The sequence below is a fragment of the Choloepus didactylus genome, chromosome 7 (assembly GCF_015220235.1).
Source record: "Choloepus didactylus isolate mChoDid1 chromosome 7, mChoDid1.pri, whole genome shotgun sequence".
Lineage (NCBI taxonomy): Eukaryota > Metazoa > Chordata > Mammalia > Pilosa > Megalonychidae > Choloepus > Choloepus didactylus.
The window spans coordinates 60,718,853-60,724,852 of record NC_051313.1 but is presented as its reverse complement, the minus strand read 5'-3'; positions in this window follow the sequence as shown (position 1 = coordinate 60,724,852).

The following is a 6,000-nucleotide window of genomic DNA, read 5'->3' as shown; positions in this document are numbered from 1 at the left end:
TCAGGCTTCATCACCACTGCCCCCTATATTATTGTAATTGTCTCCTAAATGGTATCCACTGTTAGTTTGTCCTCTTACTGCCATCATTTCACTGTCCTGCACACCGTACCCATCACTGTTGCTCACGTGATGAATTCAAATGTCTGGGTTTGGCAGGCAAGGCCTTTCAAAACAGGGTCCTGGCTGACATGTAGATTCTCATGGCATAGGGTGTATTCTAACATTCCTTTTGTGTTTAACTGACTGCAGAAAAAAGCAAAGAATGGTAAAGTAGGCATTAGTATGTTGTTTATGTCAACCTATGTTGAATGTGAACTCCTCCTTCTCCTTCTTTCTCTTCTTTTTCTTCAATCAAAAATGAGATTCACCAATGAACCTCATTTTGATGGCGATGGGAGGAGAAGTGATAGGGTAGCAGAAGGAGGTTTAGAAAAATTCAGAGGATTGAACTCTCATAATGCTCCTGATAACAAACTAACCAAACAACAATGGATCCCCAGTAGCAACCCAGCCATGACCCAAGAGGATCCACCAATAGCCTATTGTTTTCAAACTATTTACTCCTGTAAATGCTATATCCAGATCCTCATAATTTTTTACTTTGGTCTGAAGTTTAGAGATCAGGAGTTGGGTAATTATGACTGTATGTTGCAAATAGACTTGTTCTAGAGATTTTCCTTGTTGGATTTATTAAGTAAGCAGCTATGCTGAGAAAGCCCACAAGACAAGGAACTGTGGCCACCTTTGACAACCACAGTGGCCTCGAGGAAATGTTGGTGGACTCTAGGAGTTGAGGGAGGACTTCAGCTGACAGCCAGCAACTCATGGGATGCTTAGCCCTACATCTACGAGGAAATGAATTTTTGCCAATAATCCCAGTAATCTTGGAAATAAATTCATTCCCAGTCTAGCCCAACCAACACTTTGCAGCCTTGTGAGACTCAAAGCAGAGGACCCAGTTATGCAGTGCTGGACTCCTGAACCACAGAAATTGTGAGGTACTAAAAGTGTGTTGTTTTAATCTCCTAAATTCATGATAATTTGTTTTTCAACAATAGAAAACAAATACAGTTGCCTAAATTAAATTTAGGCCAGGAGACATCTTCCAGCCCTCAGATCACACCACCTCTCCCATCACACCACTCCTCCAATGCACTTTAAGTTTAAGCCTTACCAGATTACTTATTGCAACAATAGACAACTTGCTGTTCCCCAACCTTGGGATGCTTGTTCACATCCCTGTACCAGTGTTCATGAGGGTCCCTTTTACAGGAATTCCCAAAGTGTGCACTTTCCACTTTCTATAAGTTAGACATAATAACTGGATAGTTAAATACATAGATATAGCATTAATCAAATTGCATCACAACTTGGGAAATTTTTCCTTTTTCAATTTTTATGGTGTCTTTTGTATTGCCTTCTTCAGTCAAGTCTCTATTTTGTCCCAGTACCTCAAGTTCAATTGTTATTTTAAAAAGAGTATAGACTTAAAGAATAGAGTTTTGGTAGACCATAACAGCTTCCTAAAATTAACAAATTTATCTTTTTTCAGTGTATCTATTAACTTCACTTTCTATTTGTGTCAAGTGATACTGGGTTTTAATTTAAAAATGAAAATTTCTATAAAATTTTCTTTTTCAGTACATTTATTTAAAATTTAATAAAATGTGATTCATATGAAGGAAAATATGAAGTAAATGATAACATGGGTATTAACATAAACCATGAATGTGATCCATAATGTCTGAACTTCCCAGTAGTTCTCAAGGTCCAGCTTATATATACCCTGCTCTGAAAGCCTTCCCTTCCCTTCTATTCTCCCTTAATTGCACTCTTAGCGTTTAAAAAAAACTTGGCTCAAAATATTATTAGAGCATGTTTCACATTGTAATGTATTCATTGAAAATCTGTTTCCTTTGATTGGCTATAAAAATTCTTTGTAGATAGTCCAAGGCTGTGTCTAATTTTTATGAATATTTTCAGCTTTTATCATGAGGTCTTGAATGGGTCTTGAACAGGAATGTGTGAATCATTTTTAATAAGATGCTACTATATACAGGATGCAACACTGGACAGTGTGATGCATACATAAATAAATAAGACACTTTTTTGCAGCCTATAACCTTAAAACAAATCACAAATCACAAAATGGGGTCTTACAGGTAAAGATCTAGCAAAACACAAATAAGACAAAATTGCATGAGTACAGGATAGATTACAAAATAATATTAAGAGTTATGAATTAATTTCCATTAATTTTATTGTCTTTGCAATTTTTTAAATCAAAAATTTATTTCACTTCCCTAAAACCTTAGTTCCAAACAAAAGAAATGAGCATCTATTAGAAAAATTTAGCAAGAAGATGAAGCTGTTTCCTTGTGCTAATCATTTCATCTGTAATAAATTTTAAAACTTTGAAAGCTTCTTTAGCTTTTAATTTAATTCATCAATCACTTATTGTATTCTTACTAGGTATGAAAAAAGTGCCAGCTCTTTAAAACTATTAATGTATGATTTAGTAATAGTAGCTGATGAAGAATAGCTAATTTACATGGAAAAAGAATAAAGAAATATAACCACCATTCTCTCTCTTTTTTTTTTTTTCTTAAAATCAGTCTTAAAAATTTAACTTTTACCTAATGTGTTGATTTCACTCATTTTGAAAATATTCCTTCTTGTGTTAGGACAAAATAGTTTCTTCTTGGGTTAAGTAAATAACATGTAATGCACATTAACAACAACAAAGTATTTTTGAACTTTTTTGTTTCTTTAATAAGGAAGCAAAAGTGAAATAAATTTTAGTCCACCTAATCCAAAATTGTGTCTACATGATGTCAAGTATTTGAATAAAATTTTATAGAAAATTTTATCTTTGTAAGGTTTGTACTATTAGAAGTGTTATTTAAATAAATTAAATCTTCAAATTATTCTAGACAGTGGATTACTTTAGCTTCAATACATGTTTATGGAGGATGGGTTATTTGTGCCATACAGACAGCAATAAGAGGGTAGACAATCTGCTTATATTCAAACTATTTTACAGAAAAAATGCCAAACATAATCAAAGCAAAATATCCAAATTACAGTTATTTTTTTAATATTGAGCTCAAATATTTATACCCTGAATTTTTCCACTTTTAATTTTCAGGTCTGTGATCATGAAACACAGTTAACTGACTCTTCTTGTGTCAAGAGAGGATATTGTAGCATTTCTGAAGTTATTTCATTGTTTAAGAAAATTAATTCAAGAATTGCCATGCTATAATTGGTTTAGCCACAACTTTGTTGCATTTGACGATATTACAGGAGGCAGACAATTAAAGTGCTGCAAATATTCTCTGGCACAATAAATAGAAGGGGGCTTGCCACAAAAATAGTAATATTTAAAAGTACTTAGCTTGAGCTATAAAATTAACTTATTAGTGTTGCTCTGGATGAGAAAGGGAATTTTCCCCTTTTGTATTTTAGATCTATGTGGAGACAAAGTGCAAAACAAGTGAGAAGTGTGATTCAATTGACCCTGGAAGGAAGAAGTTATTTCATATGTTGGTAGAGGTTTAAAACTCATTTGCCATGAATTTCTTTTTATTGCATTTTAATTATAGTGAGTACACATATGCTGACAGTGCATGAGATCATATTTGTGAAATGGACCTCAACTTATGCAGCACTAATCAGAAAGCCTCTGGGATTACCCAACATATAGTCTTTGTTGTGCTTACAAAATAAAGGACAGCTCTATTAGGTATTGTTTCAACAAGAAGGATGTGAACCAAGGAAGTGAATTATAAAATTTTAAATAACTAGAGGAAGCAAGGAGACAAAAGATTTCCTCAAAAGTAAAGCAGTTATATTAAATTACTTTCAAGGAATACAAATCAGAATAGTTATTTGATGATAGATATAAATTTACATCTATGTTAGTAGATAAAAACATCACACAATAAAAAACCTCATAGAGGTTGCATAAATTCACTAAAGTGGAGCTCATTGCTGAGTGTATGCAGTTGACGAGGTCACCAACTAATTCTTCTCTGTTCCAAAACCACATATAATTATTCCCAAGTAAGGCCCATATCTGCACACAATTGCTCGCAAGGGTGAGCAGAAAAGAAGGTGGGAAAAGCAATATCCAAAACTGTTCCCCACACCTGGAATAAACAACTTAAAGGAAGGACTCTGTTAATTGGACATGTCCAGTGTAGGCAATCATATACATGTTCCTTAAATAATGGGTCACTATTTTTATGTGTCAATAGTTTGTTTTCATTCCCACTTATTATAATGCCATATAAAATGAATATGCTGAGTCCTGAATTTTAACATTTAAAATTTTTTTAAGTGAAATTTTATTGAGATACATTCACATACCATACAATCATCCAAAGTGCACAATCAGTTGTTCACAGTATCATCATATAGTTGTGCATCCATCACCACAATCAATTTTTAAACATTTTCATTACTCCAAGAAATAAAAATTAAAAGTAAAAGTAAAAAGTAAAAAGTAAAAAAGAACACTCAGAGTATCCTATACCCCTCCTCATCCCTTTTATTCATTTACTTTTTGTACCCGTTTTCTACTTATCTGTCCATACACTGGATAAAGGGAGTGTGAGCCAGAAGGTTTTCACAATCACACAGTCACACGGTGGAGGCTATATCGTTATATGATCATCTTCAAGAATCAAGGATACTGGATTGCAGTGCAACAGTTTCAGGTATTTCCTTCTAGATATTCCAATACCCTAAAAACTAAAAAGGGATGTCTATATAATGCATAAGAGTAACCTCCAGAATGACCTCTCAACTCCATATGAAATCTCTGAGCCACTGAAACTTTATTTTGTCTCATTTCTCTTCCCCTTATGGTCCAGAAGGCTTTCTCAATCCTACGATCTCAATCTTACGATGCCAGGGTCATCCCCAGGAGTCATACCCCATGTTGCTGGGGAGATTTACACCCCTTGGAGGTTGGTCCCTGGAACTTCGGGTATCTGTGTGACACCTGAGGCTCAGAGCCAGAGTTTGGCAGCTATGAATGTCAACATTACCCCATACAGCAACTGTTAAAGAGGTGAAAAGGAGATCAGACTTAGACTGGACTTTGATTGGATTTTGATTTGACTTCGATTGGAGATATGAATGAAATGTTACTCAGATGTGTCTGTGTGGTGCCTGGGACTCAGAGCCGGGGTTCAGCAGCTATGAGTATTGGCATTGCTCCATACAACAACTTTTAAAGAAGCTGAAAAAGTGATCAGACTTCAATTAGAGATATGAATGAAAAGGACTTGGTTAGGACTAAGGTTAAATCATAAAGGATGATATTGACTGTGTTTTAAAACTTAAACTTCAGTGTAAGACCAAAGGAAGAAATGCTTATTTGGTGCAAAGTATATATTTTCTGTAGCACACTATATAATTTAACTTGTTTGGTCAGTTTATTCAAACACCATAATTACATGGAACCTTGAATAGGGAGTGAGATCTGGTTGGCTTGTACAAGTTACATGAAGCCCCAATACATCCCAGAGTAATTTGGGCAGAGAATAAAAAATATTTGCAAAGCCTCCTTGAGGGACTTGGGAAAAATGTGGAAATATTAACTTTCTCCACCTGGGATATTCCTGATATTCTTGTAAGCATTGGGGAAAATCAAGTTAGTTGGTCAAGCCCTTGATGTTGGGGACTTGCCCTTATGTAGCTTGTTACTGCAAAGGAGAGGTTAAGCCTGCTTATAATTGTGCCTGAGAGTCACCCCAGAGAGCGTCTTTTGTTGCTCAAATGTGGCCTTTCTCTCTAAGCCAAGTTGGCAGGTAAACTCACTGAGTCCTGAATTTTAATGGGGGCTATGTTAGGGGGGTGGCATATATTTGTTGCTTTTTTTTTTTTTTTTTTAAGGGTTTTTGGACAATTCTTTGGATTGCAGTTGCCAGGATTCAGAATAAGAAAGATGACTTTTCTGCCTTCTGGGACATTAGCTAGTCTAGCCATGTA